We start from the raw sequence: 16310 nt of genomic DNA on the forward strand, positions 1-16310 counted from the left end.
AAAGGGAAAGCAAGTTGCAAAAGACGACATGTCGTGGTTTGTAAGTGAGGAGGCCCAAGGCACCTTTGATACCCTAAAGAAGCAATCAATAGAAGTAGGGACGTAAACATTCCTACCTTTGAGGGTGTAGGTGTATCTGAGAAGTTTAGAGGGATTGGGTGTGAGAACATACTTTAGTTAAATAGCAAGTGTTATCATCACCTAGTTAGGGTTCATGTCTTTCACCGGGAGGGGGAAAACTTAAAGGACATCTCCCATCTTAAAGGGATCCTTGTTGAGTTAGATATTAATGTCCTAGCTTCTATGCTTGAAGTCTCAACTGCGGGTCTTTGTATTTTTTTGGAGCCTAAGAGAAGTTTAAGCAGTTGATTGATGTGGATGCTAGCCACGTATAGGGATAAAATGGTAAACTATACAGGTGACCCACATCAAGATAAAGCAGCTGAAACCTATTCCCCACACCATTGCCTACATCATCCAACACAATATCATCCCCCGTAGGGGTCACCGTGAAAGCTTGACTTCTTTTGAAGCTTATGTGACCCATTGTGTTCATACAATGAGGCCTCTAAACCTGGCCTATATCATTCTTTGAACTCATAATCCAAAATATTGGACTTAATGTTGTACACTAAATGGCTGAAAAGATTATGTGGTGACTACAAGTTCAAAACTGGAGCTTAACATTAGTCACTACATGGCTGTATTCAATTCTCAGATAAATCTAAAAGTTTAAAACCAACAACTTTCTTGTACACTATTATATCAAAGCCAATGTATTGCCAACCTTAGTTATGTCAATATAACTCCTGATTTGCTGGTGATCATATCTTAGCTTCTAAGCCAGTGAGAAACCCCAAAGAAAGTAACCAATACAAACTGGAAATGTGAAATCCAGCCCAAACCTAGCCAGGACACCCTATCTGTTTTGGGTAAAGAAGGGTTAGTTTAAATGTTACACCTTAAAGTTGGACCTTGATTTGATCTTAGCTTGTTGCTTGTATACCCTTTTGGTTGATGATTTGGTGTTGGAACCCAAGCCCATGGACATTGTCGATGATGCCCCTCACTTGAGAGCATTGTCAGTGTTAGTTTTGAATCTACGCACCGAAGAGGGGTGAATTATTTGAAATACCTAATGAAATCCTATGCCCAATATGAAGGTATTTCCCAAAACTATATTTCTTGATGGACTTGTAGGAGAAAACCCCACTCAATTTGACCCCATATAACCTTCCAAATCCCTGTCCGAAGTTGCTGAACTATGTCTGGCAAATCCTGCTTGCGCATCGAAGAAGGTGAGCCTAGTTGGTGAACCTAATGAACTCCCATTCTTGATCTGAAAGTATTTCTGAAAACTAGACTTCTTGATTGACTAGTAGAAGAAAACCTCACTCAATTTGACCCTGTATAACCTTCCGAATCCCTGTTTGAACCTTGCTGTTCTGATTGGTCGACTCATTGGTCGACTGGACCAGTAGACCAATCCAATCGACCAATGAGTTCTGTTTTTTCTAATTAGGTCGTGGCTACTCTATTTAAGTCCAAATCTCGGGATTACTTCACCTCCTATGCCTCTTAAGCCTCTGGAACGAGTTAGAACCCGAATCTAATCAATTCCCTTGCATTCCTTGGTGATCTCTCACAAGACTTGAAGAAATCTTCATCCTCCTGCAGCAAAGGTATGTGTATACTCACTCTTTCTTCTATCTCTGATTTTCTTTCTTTAATTCTGTTCTTATTTGAGATCAGGAAGAAGATGCTGCACTCTTGCAACCATCCACTCCATGATCTCATCTTGTTCCTTGAGATCTATGATCATCATCATGATCTCAACCCCAGCCAGTTGAATTCTTGAAACCCTAATCTGGAAACCCTAACCCTGAAACCCTAACTTTGTGTGGTCATCATGAGAACCCTTGGTAACCTCCCATGTGAGGGAAACCTCATGGGTAATATTTATGTTAACCTAAACTAGATCCCCTATGATTTCTTGTTATTTTCTTGATAACAATCATTCCCTCTCTTTCCGTGATCATAACCTTTTTATGGGAACCATTAGGTTGAAACCCTAATTTCTTGGGTTAGATCAAGAACCCATCTTTTGACCATGACTTGATGATTTTATCTTCCCATAATGTTTCTATTAACCTAAACAAGATTTTCTTATTATGTTCTTGATTGCAACCATTCCCTTTCTTCCTGTGATCATAACCTTTTCATGAAAGCCATAAAGGTTGAAACCCTAGTTTCTTGGGTTAGATCAAGAACCCATCTTTTGACCATGACTTGATGATTTAATCTTCCCATAATGTTTCTATTAACCTAAACCAGAATTTCTATGATTTCTTATTAGTTTCTTGATAAAAATCATTCATTTTCATCTGATGATCTTAACTTGTTCATGTGAGCCAAAAGGGTGAAACCCTAATTTTCTGGAATCAAACCAAGAACCCCTAGTTTGATCATGGTAACCCAATCAATGTGTTTTCTTTACTATATCTGTAATCTTCATATCCTAGTTCTTTTATCTTTGATTATAATATTTTTCCCTCATAATCTATGTTTAACCTAGTAGGTTAACCTTTTTGTTCCTAGGTTACAACTTGAGAACTTGATTTGATTTATGATTTGATATCCTCTATACCCTAGAATACTACCATGATAATTTCCCTCTGATTTGTACCCTTTTGAACCATCAAATTCGGTTCTTGATTCTCAAAATTCGGATTCTTGTAGGCCACTGTCTGCATTGGTCGACTGGTCCAGCAGACCAATCAATCAACCAATGAGTACATCAACCTCATTCTTGGTCTGTTTCGATTGATTTATGATCTTTTCCTTTATGCATCTTTCCTAACATGTTGTATGCACTTGTTTAGGACTGTCTTCTCAGGTTTAGTCAAGATCATACTTGGTTCTTTAAGATCCTATCCAAGTTAGAAGGTAAGGACAGTTAATTCCTTAAGTACATAGATTGCTTGTTCTCTGGTTTCTACTTTATGAAACTATGAGATTACCTACTGTTGTTGTACTTTAATTCTGATCTCCTACTGTGAGAATAGTAGCACTTGTTTATATCATCTTTTTCATTATTCATGTTATATGAATTACTTATTACTGCTTAATCTGATTTTGCTTTTACATTCTATTTTATATGATGAACTACTGGTTGTGTATGTCATGACTGATCTGAATGTGTTTGTTTAAGTTTGGTTTGGGATTGGGAAGTGTCCTTTTGATGCTTCTGTCCTTGGACATCAGAGGGAATAGTATGGGATGTTCTCCGAAGATGCCCATCGACGCTTTCCCGAATCATTGGTTGTCATACTTAGGGATGTCTAGCAGTGTTTGGTTAGGATATACCCCTGTTATATCAGACCCGATTCGGAAGGGTATTAAGACCGAACGACCCGTGGTAGCAATGGGGATTCACGGGCACTCAAGACCGGTGAGTTATATCCGTGAGAGGACGGAAATCACATTGTGGGGGCCATTTATTTGAGGGTTGCATATGGCTAGACTTGGGCTCATGGGCGCTCAAAACCAGTGAAATGATCCGTGAGGGGACATGAGAGCTTCCCGTTTACCATATGTGGATAACCAATAGGGTTGATGAGTCCGGTGAGTAATATCTGTGACTCTAGTGGAAAGGATACCGGAAAGGATCGCCCGGGGCGAGGAATGGAAGTATCTGGATCGGAGTTGATGTAACTGACTAGATGACTTGCATTGGGCTAGGCTTTTCCCTGACATGCGCCGGTACTTATGCCAAACGGTTGTGAGAGAGTGTGTTGACTTAACCCCCTGCCATGGTATGTCTTGAGGGATGCAAGACCCATTACCAACCGGCTGCCCAAGATATCTTAAATGGTTGAGGGTGTGAGCGGACCTTCCCAAAGAAGTACGGTGCTATGACTTAAAGCATGTCTGCCATAGAGACCAGCATACATAGAGTTTAGATGCATACATACATTACTTGTTTCATATTGCATTGCATCTTGTTATGTTTTGCTTCCATGTTATTTATGTTGTTATGGTTTAACTTGCCTTACTGAGTTTCTTTCGAAACTCATTCCTATTTTTGTACAATCTGTTGTTAGACTTCTCTACAGGTTTGGATTTCTTTGACGGTACGTATAAGGAAGCACAAGGTGAAGAAGATGAAGACTGAAGAGCAAAAAGAGCTGACTGAAGATGTGGATTAGATTTCTTTTGTTTCTTCTAGACTTATCTTTTACTTTACTTGTATTAGCTTAGAGCTTTACTTGGATTTCGATCTACCTTCCGCATGTGTTTGTAGGGTATATTTCCGCTATACTCTATAGTTGTCTTTTGATTTGGTATCTTGTTATTCCGCACTCTGATATTATATAGTGATCCTTCTGAGATCCTTTCTTGACTTTTATTATAAATTACTTGAACATTATGATTTGTTCTTGCTTTTGATTATGTTATTGTGCGAAATGGATATGATAGTTCCTAAACTTGTTCTTTAGGGTTGTGGATCACACTCTCAGGTATGCCAGTTAGGGTACCGGCTGAGAGGATGTGACAGGAAAAGATCACCAAAAGTCTTCAACCAAGACCCTTCAAACAGAAAATAAGATAATCTAATGCCTCCCTTCCCATCCTTGAAGAGGCAATAAGATCCTAAACATCACCTTTCAAGATAAAAGTAATCTCATAGCAGACCTATATGGTAACATCTCAATGACTAGTATTTGAAAAAACTCAATCATGTACTACAACATACCAACACAAGTCTTTAAACTTGCTGATTACCAACTTCCCCCCCCCCCAAAAAAAAAAAAAGTAAAAATAAAAAATAAATGGAGTTGCTCTAATATAGACATATCAAGCAATGTGAAGCATTAACCATTAAGCAATGTGACGTATCAAAGACCTACTCCTAACATCCTAACCCATTATTATTTCAAAGAACGAAACTTATTGAGTATAAACTAGTATAAAATTCTGACTACTGTCTACACAAAAATTAAAACGGCATGGTGCTTGTAATGATAATCTACCTAAAAAGAATCACTGGTTAATGGCAATAAACAAACAAGTCTAAATCTAAATGTTTTTTACAACAGATAAAGAGGTCCATCTATCACTCTACTCCCAAATTCCAAAATCTCTCATTAGGCTACCATTCCAAGCAGCAACATTCATTAACAGTGAAGGATAAGCAAATAAAGGGTTTCAAAAGCAGATATGACTTCACTTCTTCTCAATTCTTTTTGATGAAGCCATTGTAGGGCAGGTGATCTTTCAGAATCTATGTTCACTCAGTTGATATCATAGAAGGGCAAAGAGTTTATGTAGCAAACATGACATTCGACATATAGAAAAAACTTCTACGAATTGCCTGTTTGTCATATCAGCTTCCATCGACCTTCATTGGAGAAGCAAATAAAGGGTTTTGAAGACAAACCTTGGTAAACAGCAAGTTTAAGGAATGAAGAAGGCTATCTTCTCGCAGATTTGAGATTGATGAAGGTGTTCTTAATTTGGAAACAAGAACCCTATATACCGTTGTCATAGATGAAGCTCATATTTCTTTCGCAAGCTCTCTCCCTTTTTCTCTCGTTCGCAAGTTGCAACCCTTCACCTCATCAGTCTGGAAGTGAACCCTATCGTCGAAAACCGTAAGTGCAAAGTACTGAGAAACCCTAAGTGCAGAGTAGCTCTCTTCAATCTTCAAGCTTGCTTTTTAGAGAATGAATCAACATTTTCCTCAAATTGCCATTTTAAATTGCACCGTTTCTAAGTATTTGAACCGATTTGGTTTGAAATGAATCTACTCGAACTGCATTAGTCGAACCGGTAACCTAACTTAAAACTACATGATCTGCATCATGTTACGAATCAACGGTCAATATTCAAGGTGCAAACGTTAGCTTGTTCTTTTCAAAGGGCATCATGTCGTTCTGTGCAAATGTGAAACGACACCATGCCTTTTTAAAATTTACTCTACATTTAGTGAAACGGCATGGTGCTATTTCAAATATCTGCAAAATAGAACCATGCCATTTTGCAGGTATTTAAAACGACACCATGCCTTTTCCAAATTTAAAGGGGATCGTGAAACGGCATGGTGACATTCTGTGTAGATGTTAAATGGTATCATGTCGTTTTAAAGTTTAAAGATCCTATACATTTAGTGAAACGGCACCATACCTGCAAAACGGCACCATTCCGTTTGATCACTATGATCACAATGATGAAACGGAATGGTTCCGTTGTGCAGGTATTTGAAACAACACCATGCCTTTTCCAAATTTAAAGGGGATCGTGAAACAACATGGTGCCGTTATGTGTAGATGTTAAACTGTATTATGTCATTTTAAAGTTTAAAGACCCTATACATTTAGTGAAACGGTATGATGCCGTTTCATATACCTGCAAAATGGCACCATTCTGTTTGATCACTCTGATCACAATGATGAAACGGAATGGTTCCGTTATGCAGGTAATTGAAACGGCACCATGCCTTTTCCAAATTTAAAGGGGACTGTGAAACGGCATGCTGCCGTTCTATGTAGATGTTAAACGGTATCATGTTGTTTTAAAGTTTAAAGCCCCCTCTACATTTAGTGAAATGGCATGGTGCCATTTCAGATACCTGAAAACGGCACCATTCCATTTGATCACTGTGATCACAATGATGAAACGAAATGGTTCTGTACTATAGGTAATTGAAATGGCACCATGCCTTTTCCAAATTTAAAGGGTTCCCCCTACATTTATTAATGGCATGGTGCCATTCTATGTAGATGTGAAACGGCAGCATGCTGTTTGAAATTCTAATTTTTTCCCCTTTCCTATAACATGCATTCGTTTCAAAAAATATAATCGTAGGATTCGTCAATTACCTCTTGTATGTCTGTCGAAGGCTTTGCTGAGTTGCTTAAAAATTCATGTAAATTGAAAGTGTTTTTCAAACGTAGCTATACAAGTTTGCATATACGTTAGTGCATGAATACATACCAACTCTTCATCTCTTCATCATTTTTTGGTAAATTGCAATTACACGTCTACATACCAACTCTTTATATCAAGTACTTTTCTGAGAGAATCTTGCTGCCTCCTTAGACTTTGATTTCTCTATCAACAACACCACCATGATGACATCAATAGGTAACTAAGCTTTCTATGAAACGGCACAAAAAGATACCAGAGTTGGGACATGGATGGATTTGAAAGTTAGCGCATCAGTGAATGTTGTCAGAGCTTCTTGATGGAGGCCCCTTTGCTTCATATACTTACACCTAAGACATTTGATGAGTCCCCAACTAAAGAATTGATGAAATAGAAGAAACCTTCATTAGTATTCAAAGCAAGACTTTCTTATCAATATTGACAATAAATATAACAACCAAATTTTCTAGTAGCAAGACACAATGACACATCCCAATATCTCATATATTATAACCTCTACTATACTAGAAAGCCAACTTTCAATAAAACACATTTAAGAAGACTGTTTAAAAATTTTTAAAATATTTCAAAAATGCTGAATAAAGATATTAAACAAGAAAAATATTCACTATACAGCAAAATACATGGTTGGAAGTGGAGACACCCAACTGCAATAGTGCATATGATCTACTCATCCTCAATGTGCACCCTTGAGTATTGTGACAAGTACACGTGCTCAGAACGCTGACAACATTCTATTCCAAACATTGGTGGGCCTTGTAAGCCACATACTTCCTATATAATCCAACAATAAATATGTAAGAATAACTTTGAAATTAAAATAAATGAGCAATACAAAAAGAGATAATATATGCATTTACCTGAGTTGAACAATGATCAGAACCCTGACCAAGTTGTATTGAATTCTGGGAGGAAATTACGTGCTGTATAATCCAACAACACATAGGTAAGATTAATTGTCAAATGAGGTAAAATAGATTTACAATACAAAAAGATAATAAATCCATTTACCTGACTTGACCATGTATTAAAACCCTTGAACATTTACAAAGAATCAGACTCTAGCAAGGTTACTTCAATGGAGCCTTGTCCTTCCACTAGCTTGACAGACCTCATCTTTTTAGTTTTTTTCATGCTAGAGCTTCTGTCTTTTTTCTAATCCCCTTTTCTGAGACTCCTTCGGTCTTAACTGTAAATTTCTGTATGTTTCACCATTTTCTTCCTAGAGATGCTTAGTAGGTTGCACAGGATGTACATTTTTTAGCTCTTTGAGAATCCCATTTACATGCTTACATAGTATCTTATAACCAACTTGTAAAACCCAGCCCTAACCTTGACCCGGAAACCTTGTTATTTGTAGGTCCGATGACCCGAAGTAAAGTAAGAAGTCAGCTTTGGGCCATCCCAGTAGAGGACTTGGTGTCTGGCTTTGAATCCATGAAAGTTGATGTTGAGGTTCTATTTATGGAAACTGAATCCTGATGAAGATCTGATTAGTTGATGGACTTGGAGTGCTCTCTATCTTGGTTTGAAGGCATTTCTACCTATTAGGTAAGTCACTTGACTTGTGTGCAAAACCCCTTTAGGATTGGATTTGATCTGGACCTTCAATTCCCTGTTTTGGTCTTCTTGTCGGCATTGGTCGACCGATTGGTCGACTGGACCAGTCGACCAATCCACTCGACCAATGAGTGTTGTCTTTGGCAATTAGGTTGTTCTTGCTCTATTTAAGTCCAATCTCGAGTCCACTTCGTATTTGCTGCCTCCAAACTCTCTGGAACGAACCAAAGACCTCTGCAAGTCATCCCTCTTGCATCCTTGGTGTTTTCTTGACGGATCTTCGTCGAAACTCTTCTTTTTGCATCAAAAGGTATGTCTACTCTCTCTTCTTCTCCTCCATCTTTGTTTTTCTTTCCTTTTTGAGTTGAGACAGTAGAAGAGATGCTGCATTCTCTGTTGCAAACATCTCTGAACATGTTCTCATGATCATCCTAAGGATTTGAGGCTAGAACAATGATCTTAACCATGATCATTGCAAGCTTTTGAAGGAATCATGATCAAACCATGATCTAATCTTTGTTAAACTCCTAATCTGAATTCTGATCTCTTTGGATCTTCTATGTTGATCATGTTAGTAGTTAGTTACTGTGTTTTCTTTCCATGATCCATAATCTATCAATTTCTAGTTGTTCTCTTCTACCATACTATGTGTTCTTCATGATGCATGGTAGTTACATATATGGTAGGTTTTATTTCCTTATTTAGATTTATGCTTCTAAGCCTTATTCCATGAAGATCTATGTATGTTTTCATGATACCCTTACCTGAAGCAAAGATCTATCCTCCTATTGTTCTTGTCTTTGTTTTCTATTTCAAATTCATCAAGATCCATGGTTTAATTATGGTAACTTTTTGTTTCCTAATTTGGATCTTGATATCTTGATTTGGATTAGTGTTTTGAGGTCCCCTATATGTTAGAATACTACTGATGTAGTCTACCCCTTGATTAGTACCCTTTTGAACCACCAAATTCGGATTTCATATCTTAAAACTCTGTTTTTTTTAGGCTACTGTCTGCATTGGTCGACTGGACCACTCGACCAATCCACTCGACCAATGAGTACAGCAACTCCAGAATTGGTCTGTGTTGGATGTTTTGGTATCTTTTCTGTTAGGGATCTTTCCTAATATGTTGTATATACTTGTTTAGGACCTTCTTCTCAAGTTTGCCGAGATCTTACTTGATTTCTTAGGATTCCTTTGCGAGTTATAAAAGGTAAGGATGGTTATTTCCTTAATTACATAGATAGCATGAATCTAGTTTCTATATTTGAATATCATAGATATGATTCCTAAATTAGATTCTTACAATGATATACTACTGTTGCATAACTTTGATTACAGTAGCATTACTTATTCATATTGAATTGATTCATGTATGATTTACTTACCAATGTTATACAAGTGATTGTAATTATTGATTTCTTTCCATATATGAAGTTACCATATATGTGATGATATGAATTGATGCATGTGTATGCTTAAGTATGGTTTGGAAAGGAGAGGTGTCCTTTTGACACTTCTGTTCTTGGACTACTACGGGAATATTATGGGATGTTTCCGGAGATGCCCTCTGGACACCTTCCTAAACTGTTGGATGACATATCTAGGATTGTCTAGTAGTGTTTGGCTAGGATGTCCTGTTATGTCGAGACCCTAATCGGAGGGGTATTGAGACCGAACGACCCGTGGTAGCAATGGGGATTCATGGGCGCTCAAGACCGGTAACCAACCCGTGAGAGGACAGGAATCACATTGTGGGGGCCATTTATTGGTAGGGTTGCATATGGTTAGACTTGGGCTCACGGGCGCTTAAGACCGGTAACCAACCCGTGAGAGGACGTGAGAGCTTCCCGTTTACCATATGTGGATGATCAATAGGGTTGATGAGTCCGTAGTCAGGGACTATGAGGACTCTAGTGTGAAGGATACCGGAAAGGATCGTCAGGGACGAGGAATGGACGTATCTGGATCTGACTTGATGTAACTAAGTAGAAGACTTGCATATGGCTAGGTTTTACCCCGACATGCGCCAAGATTTATACCAAATGGTTGTGAGAGAGTGTGTTGACTTAACCCCCTGCCAAGGTTTGTCCCGAGGGATGAAGGACCCATTACCAATCGGCTGCTCAAGACCGGTGAAATGATCCGTGAGAGAATCCAAGATATCTTAAATGGTTGAGGATGTGAGTGGACTTTCCTAAAGAAGTACGGTGCTATGACTTAAAGCATGTCTGCCAATAGAGACCAGCATACATAGAGTTAGATTCATTCATTCATTGCTTGTCTTATATCATATTGCATTCATGATTGTTCTGGAATCCTGCCATTTATGTTATTATGGATTTTTAATCGCCTTACTGAGTTTCTTTGAAACTCATTCCTTTATTGTACAATGTTGTTAGACTATCCTGCAGTACTTGAGTACTATGACGGTCCCTATGAAGAAGCGCAAGGCGAAGAGGCATATCTCCAGGAAGGTGATTGCGGTTACCACAATTACTCTGAAGATCCCGCGAGTGGTTATGCTCCGTACGATGCTTAGTCCGACCATTGAGTGGAAGCGTCCTTGTGCTATTTATGAGATTTACACTTACAAGGATGTTGTCTATAAAGTGGAGAACAATTTAGTTACCCAATGTACTTGCTACTGGGATTAGGTTTTGTCTAGTTTATTCTTAGAGCTACTTTTCCGCTGGATGTAAAGTGGGATTTTTGCTTCACTTTACTTATCTGTTTGATACTCTGATTATATCTATTATTCTGATTCATTTATGATTCATTCTTTCTTTATTGGATCTATGATTTATCTTCCGCACTCTTGTTATGATTGTTCATGATTATGTTATTGTTTATGTGGGAGGTTGATCACTCGATACCTGATCTTCGGGCTGTGGATCACACTCTCGGGTATGCCAGATAGGGTACCGGCTAGGAGGGCGTGACACAACTTCTGTTTCATAGGCTTGGTTAATAACTTTCAAAAATGTCGGAGTAATCATCCTACATCATTGTAAGCAACTTAATTGTCCATCAACTTTAATCCTTGCCCTTTTTCTTCCTATCCTGTCAACTACTGACATTTTCAAACTAATCTTGTCCATCTCACCAAAACATATTTTATTGGAATGCACTTGATTTGGAGATAATTTAACACTCTTAAGATATGGACACAAATGATTCCAAAACTCTCAAATTTATTACAATTACATGTTAGGCTTTCTTCTACTGTATTACGCAATACTCTGTATCCCTTCCCAGTATAATGTCTATTCACATCTATCTTCAAGATCATATATTCAACATAAATATTTGAGACATTCTAGCTGTTGACACCGTAAACATGCACCAACTCATACTCCTTCATAAATTCTTTGAATATAATTGAAGTATATAACTTGTAAGCTTGAATCAACATAGGTATCATTGAATGTCAACGCCCAAGAACCTCATTTCGTGCATCAAATTCTTTTTTCAATTCATTTGCACGTTTTGCATCCACAACATCCATAAAATGTTTCATAAACCTTACAAGATCAAGTTTGTGTCCAAGACATTCTTTCAAATCAGCATTCACACTTTCATCCAATTGTGTGCTCCTCACATCTATCGTGAAACAGTCCTTCATGTAACAAAAAGCCCAGTTTTTCCTTATTCATATGTTCTATCTAGCCAACCACTGTTTACAACCTCATAATTTTCTTTTAAATTCCTCCATGCAAATTCAAATTCCTCAACTTCTGTATAATCGTAGATGCATTTGTACAAAACTTTGGAATTGTGACTTATCACTCATCAAATATCCATGGTGTTTCCTTGCATTTTGACAGAGATGCCAAGTGAATGCATGGCGTGTATTAGTTGCAACCTCAGTTAATGCCCTTGCCATTGCAACGTCTTGGTCAATAAAAATTGTCTTTGGCTTCTTTTAACTCCAAAAAAAAGTTTGAAATAACGATTCAAATGACTCAGGTATCTCATCACAAAGCAAAGCAGCTCTAAAGATAATTGCAGTCCTATGATGATTAAACTCCACAAACACAGCCAATGGTTTATTTTCCTTGTTTGTGCAGAAAGTAGTGTCAAACACAACTACATCACCGAATAGTTGATAATCACATTGCATCTGTGGATCAACCCAAAATACATTTGTCAACTTATCCTCACTGTCCATCTATACAAAATACACAAAAGCAAGGTTTAAGTTCCGTTGATTGTCTAAAAAAAGTATCAAGCTCCGACATCACCATATGCCAAATCACGTTGGCTTTTTCTATTCAAATAATTATGCAAATCTTTCTTTGTGAAACCAAGGTTTTCATTGCCCCCTGCTTGCAAACCCAACAAATTAAATGTCAATCTTATCCCCGTTCTAGTTCTGTCAATCAATTATATTTCTAGCTTAGGTACTTGATATTGCACGTTGGGAGCGTAATACATGTACAACTTCTTCTTTCTGAAGGTCATGGTTGTGTTCATCACAAAAATTTTCAATTACTAATCGTCCGTTATGATCTCTTCTTACAATCCATCCTTGCTAAACAGCCAGTTCTAGTCTCAGGACGTTGTAGTTTTACATCTACTTCTTTTTCTCTTTGATGTCCTTCTTTGTTGCAAACGCAACACCTTTGCACGATGATACTCATATCTATCGTGCTCCTATGCAAATAATTTCTCACTAAACCCACACATACGCCCATACTTATTATAAAAGTCATAAGCTTCTTCATATGATTGAAATTCCATACCAATTCGAGGTGTCACCTCATCTTCATTATCATCCATGTCTACCAACTTTGGCAATTCACTACAAAGACACATTTATAAAAGTTAGGTATGAAAAATAGTAAAGATTATTCAACAACAAAGATGAAGCTAACAAACATTATGAGATGACAAACACTTCAACACAAACTTTAAGTAGTTTAACCATGTTGGCCTCCCACATAAGAAACATAGAGGAGACCTTAAGTGCCTTTGGATTATTCTTTTTTTAATTCGAGGCAGTTCGTAATGATCTTGGCATAAAAGAAGCTAAGTTTACCAAGTATATCTTACAAGCAAATTCAGTTTTCTTCATGAAGCTGAAAGCAACAATGTATTACATTGTAATACTTTTTTAGGACATGAATTAACATCGTAGTCTCAGAGTTTGAAAGTCACAAGCTAAGAGTAAGTTACATATATTTTCAACAGTAATAGACTTTGGCAAGAATTAACTAGAATGCCTTTATTGAAAAAGGAAAAAACCTAACTAGAATGCACACACAGTTGTTCAAAATGGAAGACGTGAGTATGGGAATGAGAAGTTCAATAGCTCAAAGCCAGTGGAATACGTTCACAGCTTTAGGTTCTGCCAATTTGGTTGTATAAATGACTACCTCACAGCGCACTACCAGTCTCCTGAACAGATGACCTGCATGTGAGACAAATTGCAACAAGAAGGACGACCTCATTGCTACAATATGAGATGATGATGATGATGATTTGTGTTCCTACATCATATTAAAAGCTTCTACAAATGACAGTCGCAACAACAACAACATTAGCGACTACAACTGTAACGCCTTGATTTCCAATATGGGAAATTAGAACGATACTTAACCCAAGAATCGATTTTCCTTAGGTAGTGAACCAGTCGTGATAGAATAGATTAGAAATTTTTTAACATCAAACTCAAAGTATTCAGAATATTTAAGCAGTGGAAGTCTATTTTTAAATTGTAATAAACTAAATGTTTCCATTATTCTAAAGTATCCAAAATAAAGGGTTCGACTATTACATTTATCAAATAAAACATTTCATTACCAATTACATAATTATATAAATATAGATAAAAAAAACATATTTTATGTCCTTAACAAATAATATATGAATGAGGCTCATCAGCAATATGGACTTCTTCTGTATCACAACTCAATTCTTCAAAGTCATGCCCTACACATTCACCATCTGGAGAAAAATATTGGGTAAGTTTCGAAAAACTTAGCAAGATAAAAAATAGCAAGATCTCGACATGTTTGAAATAATGTATCGAAATAATACAAGAAATACAATGAAATGAAATAAATAATCCAATAATGCTAATGCACAAAATGATTATTTATCTTATTTAGAAACAATACGATGCCCCCATGTCGTTATATGGCCTGCATGCGTTATACAGGCTTAACATTCGTATTGCTCCATTTGGGATTCAACACATCATACCCCATGCCGTTACATGGCCTGCACGCGTTATACAGCCCTGATATGTGTGTTGATCCCTCCAGTGTTATCATGGGTTTTCCCAATAGGAAGGGATGAAGATTGATCAACGTCGTTACGTGGCCTGCGCGTGTTACACAGCCCTATCAACCCATCCATGTCTCTATCGGACCATGATAAATGGAAAAATTTATGTCTTCTTCTTATAATGCAATATGCAATGCAATACTAAATCTTGATACTCATAGAAATTTATAAAAGACAATAAATGAAACATATAGATATAACGCAAAATTTGCAATATAGATCAAATGTTACAATGGTTCAAATTAGTAGATATACATAAAAGATTCTCACTTGCAATACATATTAAGATAAAACACAATATTTCAAATTATAGATAATATGAAGAGTTATTACATGCAATTTATATCAAATAAAATGCGACATATCAAATACACAATTATTCAAACAAGTGGATATACATGAAGATTCTCACTTGCCTCCATGATAGATTCAATATCAAAATATTGCAATGTTTGAGCGGTCCAATAAAACACAAACTAGGACAGACGATTACAGTGAACGGATTTAGTTTAAAATAAATAAAAAAAATTAGAAATTCTTATTGATTTTAGAGAGAAATGAACTCTCTCTCTCTCTCTCTCTCTCTCTCTCTCTCTCCTTTGGAAAAATTTCTCCCCCGTAAGGTGAATCCCTCTCTCTCTCTCTCTCTCTCTCTCTCTCTCTCTCTCTCTCCTTTGGAAAAATTTCTCCCCCGTAAGGTGAATCCCTCCCCCTATTTATATGCAAGAATTCATAATAACAATTAAGTAAATTAATAAAACTTAACGTATGATAAATTCTTAAGGGATTAACTATTTTTAATATACATAAATTAGTTTATTATATTATATTTTAACTCTTAGCGTACTTTGTTTCTTAAGTTTACAAAAAAAAATGAAGTGTTAATTTTCTTAAAGTATAAAAATGTTTAAGATTTATTAAGCTAACAATCATAATAAATATTTAACTGATATATTATTTATTAATTTAAAATTTTGAGTTTATTTAAGTAAATTGACTAAAAACGATTCATTTATTTGGTTTCATTAATTAATTAATTTATCATTTTATTATTTTCTAAAGAAATGGTAATTACTATAAAGCAAAATATTATAACTAAATAATATAATTAATAATTATTTAATGACAAAAATACCCTTAGTAGAATGTAGGGGATTACAACGATGATCTTTTGATAATTGGTGACTTGGATGTTTGTCATCTTTCCAGGCTTGGTCTAGAGGCACATAGGCTATCTTGGCCAATGGGTAGCTTCATGACACACAGTAATTTGGTTTATAATGTTTTGTTGGTAAAGTGTTGGTCTAGTCCTATTACAATGGGAAGTCATTCAATATCAAAATTTTCTTGGCACAACTACTGCAGAACTCGGATACATACTAGTGATTTCAGAGGACTTTGTACAATAAGCGAAAACCCAAAGTTAAATTCATACAATACAACACTAAGCTTCATATTCTAATTACTTTGTAGGAATATTGAGATACGTCCATTGCAAAATTGTAGAC

Source organism: Hakea prostrata, chromosome 2 (assembly GCF_041222555.1).
Source record: "Hakea prostrata isolate BN-2017 chromosome 2, UWA_Hpros_2, whole genome shotgun sequence".
In the NCBI taxonomy this organism is placed as follows: Eukaryota; Viridiplantae; Streptophyta; class Magnoliopsida; order Proteales; family Proteaceae; genus Hakea; species Hakea prostrata.